A 13,204-nucleotide genomic window follows, 5' to 3' on the forward strand; every position below is an offset into this window, starting at 1 on the left:
CATACATTTCTCAGAGATAAGCAATGAGGAGGACACTTAATTGACAGCCTTCTGAGGGGAAACAGCTTCCCCACACATGTCCTGAGCCTCTTTGTCTGATAGTGACCCGAGAGCATTTGCTGCTTGAAAGAAAGCGTTTGCTCTGAGTTTCATTTCGTCTTTCCTGCCCGCCTCACTGCCATCCGATACTTCTGAGCTGCTCTCGGCCAGATGTCTGCCCATTCCTGCTTAGAACTTACCTACCCCTCAGCGACTCCAGGAGGGAGGCCGCTATTCCTGTTGGGTTTATTTGGAAAATGAGAGTCACATGCACAGATGACAAAAATACAACATAAGCAAGAATGGTGTTGACTCTCCATCCAATCTGATGAAAATATTGTTGTCAAGCAGAAGGGCGCTTGTATTTCTTTAACCCTACCGCGTGACAGATAACGCTTTATGTAGCTCACGCTGTCTAAATTAATTAAGGTAAGGCTGTAAAAATAAACTCCAAGATGTATGAGCTCTCCAACACAATAGAAGTTTATTTCCCACTTAGCCTAGTCTAAAATAGCATCCCTAACAAGACGGGTGGTGCTCCTCCAAGCAGTGAGTGGAGGCCCTGCATGGGTCCATCTTGTGGCTTTCGTCTTCAACAGGGGGCTCCCAAGCTCGCTGTGTATGCTGCATCAAGTCTGAAAGGGAAAAAACATGGCGGTGTGTCCATGGGAGGGTCCTAATGGGCCAGGCCTGAAAGCAGCCTGCATCACTTCCAAGGGGTGTGCAATAAACGTCTAGTAGATGGATGCCTGTGTGAGCGAGGAAATGAATGCATTCCCCATCTTCCCAGCAAGAACTAGTAAAAAAGATGAGTTTCAGGCAGAAAGGGGAAAAAGAAAACTAGGTCTATTCTATTTCTCTGTTGGTATTTGAGCCATGACTTATCGTATTAACATTTTTGTGTTTTCTCTAGCAATTATAATGCACCAGAATCTCAACTTTCCACAATTGCTGCTTCTTTTCATGCAAAATGCAAAAACTTTGCAACTGGATAGGTCAGTCTACCATCTCTCCCCATCTTTTATGCCATATCTTTTCCATCTTTATGTGTGACGAAACCCACAAGACAATGTTAGAACATACGCTTTAAATGTCATGTGTATTTTAGAGAAATTAAGAAATGAAAAATCACATTTTTTATTTGCTCCAGACATTTACCATTTTTTGATGTTCTTCACTCCTTCATGAAGATCTGCTTTTCCATTTGGTATCATTTCATTGCAATCTAAAGACCTTCTCTAGCATTTGTTGTAGTGCGGACCCACTGGCAATGAACTCACTTGGCTTTTTTTAGCTAAAAATGTCTTTATTTTGCCTTCGTTCTTACAAGATCTTTTGACTGGATATAAATTTTGGGTGGACAGAGTTTTTGTTTCTTTCTTTTTTTTTTTATCACTTTAAAGACGGTCTTCCAGTATTTTCTTACCTTCATCAAATCATTGCCTTCCTAGATATAATGTGCCCTTTTGCTCTGACTGCTCTCAAGAGTTTTGCTTTCTCCTCTGGTTTTTCATAATTTGCCTATGATGTGCCAAGGTCTTATCCACATTTGTCCCATTTGGGGTTTGCTGAGATTTTTGAATGTGTAAATTTGTCTTTCATCATATTTGGGAAATACTTTTTTCATTATTTCTTCACATTATTTCTTTCTATTCTTTTTGTTTGTTGTTGTTGTTTTCCTTTCCATTCTTTCTTAAGAATGGACAATTCATGCAGCACCCAGGTGGTTCAGTTGGTTGAGTCTCCAACTCTTGATTTTGGCTCAGGTCTTGATCGCAGGGTCGTGGGATCAAACCCTGTGTCGGGTTCTGCACTGAGCATGGAGCCTGCTTAAGATTCTCTCTCTCTGTCCCTCTGCCCCTCTCCCCACCTGCATTCTTTCTCTAGAAAGAAAGAAAGAAAGAAAGAAAGAAAGAAAGAAAGAAAGAAAGATTTATATTGACCTACCTTCAAGTTCACAGACTCTTTCTCCATCATCTCTGTTCTGCTTTTAAGTCCACCCAGTGAATTTTTACTTCAAATATTTTATTTTCAACTTCTGCTGGGTCCTTTTAACAGTTTCTATTTCTCCACCAAGCTTATATATTTTTTCATTTGTTTCAGACATATTTTCTCATGTGTTAATGAGTATAGTAATAATAACTAATTTAAAGTCCTTTTTCTGCTAATTCCAACATTTGGGTCAAGAAAGGATCAGTCTTAGGATGCCTGGGTGGCTCAGTCAGTTAAGCATCCAACTTCGGCTCAGGTCATGATCTTGCAATTCATGAGTTCGAGCCCCGTGTCAGGCTCTGTGCTGACAGCTCAGAGCCTGGAGCCACCTTCGGATTCTGTGTCTCCCTCTCTCTCTGCCCCTCCCCTGCTCACAATCTGTCTCTCTCTCTCAAAAATAAATAAACCTTAATTCAAAAAAAAAAAAGATGGAATCTGTCTTCACTGACTGTGTTTTCTCTTGAAAACAAGTCACATTTTTCTAGCTCTTTCTGTACTAAGTAGTTTTGGGTTATATTCTGGACATTGTGAATGTTGTGTTGTGGGTACTCTGAATTCTGTTACATTCTGCTGAAGAGTGTTAAGTTGTTAGTGTCGCAGTTGTTGTTGTTATAACAATAATTAAGGCAACTAGATTGGTTGGGTTGAAATTGTCAGTTCTGTCTTGTGGATGGCAGCTCAAATCTCAGTCCAATTCTTCTATTTTTAGCTGAGCTGCTTGGATTCTACCCCATGCATGCTGGAACCTGAGATTTGGGTGCAGTTTATATTTAGCAGCCATAGTTGCCCAAAACTTTGTCATCTGCTCCCTTAGGCCAGGAAAATTGCAGGTTTCCTAGAGGAGTTTTAGCTGCCCCCACATGGGATAGACTGCAGCTACGGGCCATAATAAATGGAAGGCTTACCACACACTATTCCTTTCTCCCAGGTGTCAGTGGTGCCTTCAGGTGGCTGTTTCTTGGGTTTTGTCCAGAGTTTACAGTTACTGTCTGTTTGGAGGGGATTCATCCAATCGGCGCTTAACTTGGCCATGCCGGAAGTAGAGCCATCCCAATGTATTTGGGGGTGGGAGGAAGCCAGATGTTCTAACAAGACCACCCTTCATAGTTCCTGGTCATACTGCATTTCATAAAACTTTCACCTAACTTTCAAAGGTGAAAGAGGTGTTGTGGCAGGAGTGTGGAAGGAACAGAATCCAACTAAAAATTCAGACATAACTGGATCTTTAACGTGCATCATTACACGTGTCTTTAACACATCAACAAGCATTTCCTGGGCGTCTGCTATATGCCAAACAGGGAATTTTCAACCAGAGCTCTTAACGGATAGGGTACATCAAAGCTCCTCCAACCCTGATTAATGTGAATATATAGGTTGTCCTGTACCACGTGAGGCATAATGAACAATGGTCACTATTCTAAGTGTCAAATGTGTGCCATGCACTGGCTCTAACCATCACAAGAACCCTGCAATTTTGTCATCTTTATTTTACATGAGCAGTGCTGTGGGGTGGAAAATGATCAGGTGTCAAAGTTAGATAAGCCTAGGTTTTGATCTTAACTTTTGACACTAACTAGATAACCACAGCCTAAGGCCAATTGCTGGACATCTGCAAGCTTCAGTTAACTTACCTATAAACACTCAAAGTTGTCATAATGATGAGAAATAACGAGAATAGAACAACTAATACAGAACCTGGCTCATCGAGCTACCATTCTTTTTATAGACAAGAATACTTAAGATTACATAGTTTACATAACTGGCTCACAAATAGGAAGTTGTCTTGCCATCTAGAAAATGCCATAACTGGGTTTCAACCTCATGTCTGTGTATTTCCTTTATAGCTATAAGCTGCATTATCTCCATAATAATATCGCCATCAATTATGGAGTACCTATTGTGTCCAAGAACTATACTAGGTGCTTACCATATGTAGAGACAGCCCTGAAACTAACCAAAAGATAAGAAAAAATAAGACCCTCGGATCAGGTAATTTTTCCCCTTATGGAATCATGAAAATTATGATGATATTTCTTCATGATATCATGGTCTTTAAGATATTTCTCACTAACCCAGAGTTAAGGTCTTCCCTTGGGGGAAGCACCTTCCCTTGATGGAGTTGCTGTCTACCCCAAATGGTAAGAGAAAGATAAAATGGCTGTTCTCCTGGAGAAGCAGAGGTCCTACAAATGGCCACCCGGGAACCCTTTCATTTGAGAATACATTTAAATGGCTCAGAGGGGTGGGGAAAGAATGAAGTTTGGACAGAGGAATATTTCAGGCCCCCTCAAGCCACTGACACAGTCAACAGCCCTCTGCTCCTTTCTGTGCATCAGAGAGTCAAGCTGGCTATTATTGACTCATTTCATATCTTGCATTTCAATCAAATTCAGAGCTACAAGAAAATTGCCTTTGTCAAGCCGTCATTAGTGGGTTCAAGATTCTTGACGAGTGTACACACAGACCTTCCGCACCCACATAGTTATTTAAAGCGATCACTGAATTCACTTAAAAGCAATTAGCTAGTGGGTTGGCCAGATTCCACTTCTCTCCTATATAGCACGACACGTTTTATCATTTCTGTTCAGTATCCCACATCATTGACTTACAGGTTGGTGTTGAATGTCAGTCACATTGTCAGGCCTACTGGTATATCTATTCATGTACTTATCTGTTCAACAAATAATTCTCCAATGCCTGCCTGTGTTGGACACAGAAACTAGAGATGTGCACAGTTGTGTTTTACGATCTCTGTCACAGCCTGATACAGTAGACAGTGTCCTGGCTCTGAAGCCAGAGATCCGGACTCAAGCTCTGTCTCCTTTCTTCACCAAATGAAAGACCTCAGCTAAGTCATTTAACTTCATGGAATCTCAATTTCCACACACCTTTAAAGAGGGAATAATTTGCTCGACATCTCTGACTAACGAGGTCTTGCGAGGTTCCAACAAAATCATATAAACAAATGCATCAACGTTGTACAACAGTATATAAGTATAAGCTATCATTCTAATTAAATATCACATGTCATTTATATTTATTGCTATATGTTTTCTTCACTATATGTTCCTAATAATTTTCATGAGCAGAGCTATTGCTATTATTATAATAGGCAAGCACTACACATTATACAAAAGCTTTGCATAGAGCAACCGAGGGTGAGGGGTAAAGGAATTTTTCGAAGATAGTATATCTTAGCCATTGTTTTCTCCATCAAATAAAGAAGACAACCCAGCCTCTTGGAGCTTACAATATAGTCACAAGTACAGATACTGACGATTTAATTATTGGTTTGATTAGTGTTGGTAAAGAAGAATTAACAGGGGCCATAGGAGCATAGAACAAGGGGAGGGCCCTAGCAGAAAGGAGGAGGGCCCCCCTGAGAAAATAATCCCAAAGTTGAGCTCTGTAGGATATGCAGTAGTTAACCGAGCAGGGAGGGAAACAGAAGGAGTGCTCCAACAATGAGAGAGGTATGTTTGAAAGACCGGAACCGAGGGATAGCAAAGCCGGATTTAGGTGTCGAAAAAAACCCGCTGTGCCAGGACCGAAGAGAACCAAGCTCAGAGAGGCATGAGATCAGCCTGGTGACTCAGGCAGAGGTCACATCATGCACTGTCTTCTAGGGCACATTACAAATTTGGGTTCACGAAAAGCCATGGAAGGATTTTAAGCAGGAATGATCTTATCATATTTTCCTTTTTACGAAGTAACTTTGACAGTGGAACGGGACATTGATCTGAAGGGGCAGGAGTAAGTGTAGGAAGACCAGGGAAGGACCTATTGCAGTGATCCAAGAAAGAGATCATGGTACCTTGTACTCAGCTGGTGGCGGTGGGATAGAGAAGTGTCTATATCTAAAATATGTAAGAGGTATAAATAGCGAGAGTTCGAGAAATACTGATGTGTAGCAGTGAGAGAAAGACAGAACTCGAGAATGATCCCAGGTTTCTGGTTGGAGCGACCGGGTATGACAATGACACTCGCCCAGAAAGTAACTGTAGGAGGAGCAGGATGGAGAGGAAAGATAGTGAGCTGCGTTTTAGGAAATATGAACTGTGAGGGGCCTGTGTCAGCCAATCGTCCTCCCAGACTTCATTCTGGGGAAGCTGGGGCGGTGGGGGGGGGGGGGGGGGCGGCGAAAGGAAAGCGCCAAGAACCTCAATCTGACAGTTGGGTAAAACTTGTCCTTGTGCCTTAGGTCATTTTAATAAATGTGCTTGATTTCTCATCATTCTATGGGGGGTGATGGAAGTCCAGGATCTTCCATTTTTCACTTTCACAACAGAGGGTCCTGGGTCTCGCCTGATGCGAGGCTCAGGTGGTCCCACGCTCCCCAGCTTAGCCTGTGACGAGGTGTGGTCCTGTGGGTTGGGCGTGTAAGTGCCATGTATGACTACGGGCTCACTTTCTGAAAACGGAGCTGGTTGCTCTCAGCTTCCTCTTCCCCCTTTGTGCATGTGCTAGAACATGGTGCTTTGGAGATATCTGTCACCCTGTGGAAGAGGACGGTGCCCCAGATGGTGGAGTAACAAGATAGAAAAAAAAAAAACTAAATCCCTGGGCAACTTCATGAAACAGACCTACTTGCCCTCCCCGGAATACCCAGAAACTCTGGACTCTGGTGTGAAGCACAAATAAACTGCAGTCTTATTTGAGCCACCGTATTTTGTATTCTCTTTGTTACAGCAAAGTAGCCAAGTGGAACTGCTTGGTAAAAAAGGTGGATAGAGGGTCTCAGGAGAGCCAGAAAGTCTTCAGAACATAAGAGGCTATCGAAGCTGTGGCGAAGAGATAAATAGTCTTGGCAAGAAAGGCAATCAGGTGAGAAAGCAGAGACGTGGGCAAAACCCTAAGGACTCCAATGGAAGAGGCAGGTGCTAAAACCCCAGCTGACGAAGCAACCTGAGAAGTGACCAGAAAGGTGAACGGACTCCAGGAGAATGGGGTGCTCCGGAAGAGAGTGGTCAGTGCTGGGAGGGAGCACACAGATTAGCGTCTATTTGAGTTCATGGCTTGGAGCTCACTGGTGACTTAGGGAGAAGCTCTGAGGGCATGGAAGAGAGCAGAAGCCATGCCCAAGTAAACTGAGAGGGAACAGAAGCGATGCGTATAGCATAGTTGTTCAGGAAGTGGGGCTGAAAAGGGCAGGGACGAGATAGCTAATCCAGAGATTATGGCAGGGGCAGCATTTTTTAAAGTGGAAGAGATTTGGGGGCGCCTGGGTGGCTCAGTTGGTCGGGCGTCCGACTTCGGCTCAGGTCACGATCTCACAGCTCATGAGTTCGAGCCCCACGTCGGGCTCTGTACTGACAGCTTGGAGCCTGGAGCCTGCTTCGGATTTGGTGTCTCTGTCTCTCTCTGCCCCTCCCCTGCTCACGCTCTTAGTCTCTCAGGAGTAGAAGTCACAGTACTACGTCACAAGAAGGTGAGAAATAATGGGATGATTTAGGGCAATGTGGTGGAATTGGCCACAGAGAGAAGGAAAAGACATGGGCCCTATTTTACAAGAAGGGAAGCATTTTGCAACCACACATCTGCTCTGCTAAACTGGGTCCAGGTTCACAACCGCCTTTCTGTCATCACATTAGACAACCAATTACCAAATCAGTCAAGTGGGACTAATAAAGAGTTTTGGAGTAAACATTTATAATAATGGTCTAGTTTTTGCAGAGTTTTGAAGCCAACCTAATTAGTGGACACCGGATGCCGAAGCCGTCTACATTTTATTATGTGTGTTAATATGTGCGTACAAAATACAGGCAAATCCCAATTAGAAAGTTAGAATAAGAGCTTCTTGAAGGCAGGAATTTTATACCATTTTTGGTTTGAGTCCCCAGCACTTAATGGATGCTCAGTAAATATTTCAAGGATTCGGTTAAAACGGGGTTTCACAAAACAATCATACTTCTTTAGCAAAGAATTTGCCACTAGGTACTTTCAAATTAGCCAGTAGCCGTGTTGCATTTAACCTTTGAACGAAAACTCACATTCGAATTTTGGCTATAAATGCCGCTGGCATTCTGAATTATTACCACAGAATCTAGCCACCCCAGTAGTTCAGGGACATATCTATGAAGTAAAATCGAGAACCCAAACCCTCTGAAGTCGGGGAAAAGAGGGTATAGAGAGCCATTGGAGAAGAGAGCAGCAGCAGAAAAATTTCTGAAATTTCAAAAGCGGAGAGGTCGTGAGTGGGGAGAGGGAAATACAAAGGGCCCTCACCTGACTAGCCAGCTGGATACACTTTGTCTTTGTGCCTCGGGTCTTTTTAATTGATTTACTTAATATCTTATCATTCTACCATGGGTTGACAAAGTCCAGGGCCTACCTCTTTATCTCGCCCCTGAGGTGAGTGTCTCCTTGAGGCCGAGAAGTGATTACAGGAAGGAAATACGCAGCTCTCCGGCGCCAGTTTTTACCGGAGCTCTAAAACTCACCCTACCATGTCCTTGGTTTCTGAATTATTAGTCTACTCGCCCTCTTTGCCCCCTGTCAGAAGATGTAACTAAGACACACTGACAGTTCCTGGAGAGCTGTGTTCGTCTCTTCCGGGTCACTGCAGGTCGCCCTCAAGAACACAGCTCAGCTCGGACGTTTTGGTTGATGGGAACCCCCCGCCTTCCGTCTTTATCTGCCTTCGGGAACAGAACAGAGAAGGGACTGGGGGCACTAGAAACGGCACTTCCAGAGAGAGACGAGCCAGGGCCACCCCTCCATTTGTGGGTGAGAAGGATTGCCCGAGACAGGGAAGCAATTGGCCCAAGGTCATGCAGCCACGGGGAGCGGCAGGCCGGGACTGGGGTTCCGATCTCCTGGCTCCTGGCCCCAGATTTCCCTGAGAGACCCCCAGATTAAGACCTTCTCCCCTTTGCAAACATTGACTCCCAACCATGTCTATCTTTTTTTACACCGGTCAGGAAAGAGAAGGATATAGGCATCTCTGTCCATATGCTCTATTTTTTTCCTAAGAAATCATCTGGGGCAAGATCTGTTACTGGGTGGCATATGTTTTCCATTTTACAGCCTATTGTTTTATGCAAAAACACCTAAGAGGTCACAGAGACTCAAATACTCCCCTTGGCATGCCGCCTTCCTTCTGAGCATCTTCATAGCCCTTGCACCGCGCCCCCTCCTAAAACTATCATTCCCCAGTATCTAATCTACCTGGGCTCCCTACTCCATTTTGTAAATCCGTCCTCCCAAAGCGAGGCATTCGGCCTCCAAAGGCCACCCAGTCCACAGCCATGCCTTAGAGATGGCCAGGGAGCAAAGACAATCCTCAGCAGGAAGAGCCGCACCTCCAGGACCCTTTTATGTCTTCCAGGCATTTGCACACAGATATTTATACATGCATCCGCATGCACACACATGCAAACACACACACAGACATGTGGCCACCGCATGAGCCAAAATGGGGAAGAAAAAAAAAGGCCCACGCAGGAAAGGAGAAAATGTCCCCTTTATATCTGCAGGCTGCCTCCAGCAAAAGCATTCCTAAATACGATAGGTTAAATATATTGCTGCCATTACACTCTACAAGAAACACATTCCATAAAAACGAAGGTGCTGTAAATTATACAAATATGATGCTAACAAGCCAGGAAACGCGCCGCTAATGAGGTCAGCTCCAGAACTCCCGCAGCGTTGCAAATCAGGTGCCAATCCTGCATGTGAGGTACAAGAACGGCTTTGGGTCAGCATTTTCCAAGTGCGTTTGTAACCTGCTGTTTGGTGTATGGTTGCACAGGTAGATAAAAAGCCTCCACTTCTCCCCCCCACGGCAACCCCCCCCAACTTTGTTTATGTGTCAAATATCCAAGCCAGCCGAAGAGCACGCTCCGCATTAATGTACCTGACGATTATGCCTATTGTTCTCCTGCTCGGAGTAGAGAATTAGTCACTCAGATGTGTAAATATTGGTTACAGTTTTGAAGCATGCAAGCTTTGTGTTTCTATCAGCCCCATTCCTGGAGGAATTATGCATGCTGTTGGCACCGGGTTTTGTACACACTGTATTTGCTAAAGCTCTAAAAATCAAATAAACATGTTCTCGGCTCCTGAATTATTAGTCCATTCACCATCTTTCCCCGTTAGGGGGGGGAACAATAAACACGCCGAAATGTGGCATTTAGGAACTGCAACAAGATTTCTGCTTGGCATTTACAAGTTGGAGAACAATCGAAACACCCTTCCTATGCCTTTGTCACAAGGCCTCCGGCACAGGGAGCCAAGAAGCCTCTGAAATCGCTCCTGACCTGGAGGTGGACGTGACCTTCCCCTAGGGTCCAGGTGCAGCCTCCACTCGCGGATATGTATCAGATGTGGGGACCGGGGTCGTTCCCAGAGACGAGGGCAGAGAGGGAGGTCGAGAATCTGGCCGTCACACCATCCCAGTTCGGAGGCCAGAGCCACACCTGTGAAGAGCAGCCTGGTTTTCCCCTCTGAGAGTTCCAGCCTCTATGTCCTGCCCACGGTTGGGATTCGTGGAGCTACAAGACGGGGCTGAAGAGGCTTTGCTCAGAATGGTTACTTAGAGTTACCCAATATGCCGAAGATCCCCTCAAACTGGCAGCCATTTGGAGGCAGAGAGGGCAGTCAATTTGATAGACCAACCCCATAGTTATTTCTTGGCATTTTTTTTTTTTTTTTTTTTTTTGCCATACCAGGATCCAGGGTAATTCAGGTTTAAAGCCACTGAGGGTGAGTGAATAGAAAAGTGAGGGGTTTCATGTGAGATGCACAAAAGAATGTAAGCAAACATTTAGCAGATAAATATGATCACAAAAATATCTCCTACATCCCCCAACGCTAAGCAAGGTATTTATGGTACGGCTTCAATTTAGAGCCCACAGCAGGGGAGGGAGGTAGTTTTGTTCTGAACCGCCTGGCCTAGCCCTAGTCTCAGACACCTGTTTATACTCTATCGCAAAGGCTTTATTGAGTCTGTTCTCCCCAGTCTAGGGGCCCTGCCGTGGATCTATTTGTATACACATATCCTAGGTTTTGGAAATAACTTCAGCACATAAATGCCATTATTTCCAACAGAGTTGGTGTAAACCATATTTACTACTCAAACACTCAGCTGAAAATCGAGCTGCAAGGAAACAGTAGCAGCAGCAGCAGCGACAACAAAGAAATCAGTGACAGCTACAAACCACAGCCACAAATCAAACAAATTTGTAAAGTGGCCTTGAGGTGGGAAGCACAAAGCAAAGACATAGCAAGATGGCGGGCGGTGGCAGGCGCTCAACATACAGGAAAGAAAATTGAATTAGTAGTTCCCTGCTCTAAATTAAATACGGACTATGTGTGGAGAGCACACAGGGACATCAAAAGGCACAAGGAAGGTATGGAGGGACAGGGGCCACGGTGAGAGACACTCGTTGTTCTCACTAACATAAAAATCCCAACAGTCTATATGATCATAGACCAGGGGGTCTCAGGGTCTATGCAGAGAGCACAGGAGCATCTCCCTGATATCCAGCACCAGCCCAACAACAGGAAACATTGAACGGGCAGCGTCCACACAAGTCAAGACTCTCTCTCCCTTGGAGGCGTGAACTGTCTTGACTGACTCCTCCAATCAAGAAAGGCAAAACCACAACACCAGAGCCAAATGCACACCCCACATGGGAATTTCCATTCAGTCATTCACTGTTCAGACAAGCATTTACTAAGCACCTGTTATATTTTTGGCACTGAAGAGGATAGAAATATATGTAGGGGCGCCTGGGTGGCTCAGTCAGGTAAAGGTCTGACTCTTGGTTGCAGCTCAGGTCATGGTCTCACGGCTTCATGGGTTTGAGCCCCGCATCCGGCTCTGCGCTGGCAGCATGGAGCTGCTTGGGAATCTCTCTCACTCCTTTGCTCTCTGCCCCTCCCCCACTCGTGCTGTCTCTCTCACTCTCTCAAAATAAATAAATAAACTTAAAAAAAAAAAAAAGAAATAGGGGCACCTGGGTGGCTCAGTTGGTTAAGCATCCAACTTTGGCTCAGGTAATGATCTCACATTCCACGGGTTCAAGCCCCATGTCAGGCTCTGTCCTGACAGCTCAGAGTCTGGAGCCTATTTCGTATTCTGTGTTTCCCTCTCTCTCTTTCCTCCTCTCCTCGCACTCTGTGTGTGTGTCTCTCTCTCTCAAAAATACATAAACATTAAAAAATCATTTTAATTTTTAAAAAAGACACTATTGTCTAACAGGGGAATAAGAAACGTTACATGAGAAAACCATGGTTAAATAAGAAAATGACAATGGCTTTTCAGAAAAAGTCTAAACAGCAGTGCGTAATTGATGACCAACAGAGACAGTGATATAGGCTGTAAGTGCTGACCATGTCTCAGGCAAAGAGAGAGCGCTATAGGCTGGATGAGCCAGGAAGGCTTCAAGGAGGAGGTGAGCTTTGAAGGTAGATAGGACTCAGCCAGGCAGAATAGAGAGAGAAGCAGAATTGATGCAGGGGAATTGGGGTAAAGGCCAGGAGGTAGGAACACACATCGCGTGTTTGGGAAGTCTAAAGTGACCATTTGGATGGATGTGCCAATGGGCCTCTGTAGGACATTTCTCTACAGGAGAACGGAGGCAGGTAAAAGTTCGTTTCTACTGAACACCAAGCAAGCTAACGTTAGAGACCAGGTCATGGTTAAAACTTACCTGTAAGGAGCACAGAGCAGCCTTCACTAGAAGGAAAACCTATATTCATATATTTTACATAATACACCTAGGGAAAGTGAGTAAATGTCAGAATCGACACAAGGCGGGGTGTGGAAGAGGGCGGATGCATTTGTCTGCAGTGTGCCTGTGCGTATACATGCATTAACTGCACACTGGGGGCTGTGTCCGCCCCCCTCCCTCCTGGAAAGCACTGAACCAGCACAGTATGCTTGCACACAGCCCTGCTTCCACTTAGGCAAGCTGTGTGTGTTCGAGGCAGCGGGGAGGGACAGCGGGGGAGGGAGACGGGGATACGGTTCTTCAGGCCAGCAGAAGGTACTTGAACTCTGTGGGAAGGTCGGCTGTTTGTAACAAGGATGAGTTGAGAATCACCATAACCCAGGGCAGACAAAGTGTGAAATATACATTTTTCTCTTTCATTTCACACTATTTTTACGAGACCTTGGTGTAGATGCAGCAAGCAAAGCCCTTGGCTTGAGCCCTGCGGGTTGGCAGAT

General features: G+C 44.9%; 1 long non-coding RNA gene across 1 annotated transcript in view; it reads right to left on the minus strand.

The window, feature by feature from the left end:
* Positions 1 to 383: 383 nt before the first annotated feature.
* The window catches only part of LOC132691833 (uncharacterized), an 80,999-nt gene continuing 68,178 nt past the window's right edge, over positions 384 to 13,204 (minus strand). The window contains exon 4 of the long non-coding RNA XR_009616016.3: positions 384 to 674. This is a non-coding gene — a long non-coding RNA (uncharacterized LOC132691833). The remainder of the gene's footprint in view (positions 675 to 13,204) is intronic.

The sequence above is a fragment of the Panthera onca genome, chromosome B1 (genome assembly GCF_046562875.1).
Source record: "Panthera onca isolate mPanOnc1 chromosome B1, mPanOnc1 haplotype 2, whole genome shotgun sequence".
NCBI lineage: Eukaryota > Metazoa > Chordata > Mammalia > Carnivora > Felidae > Panthera > Panthera onca.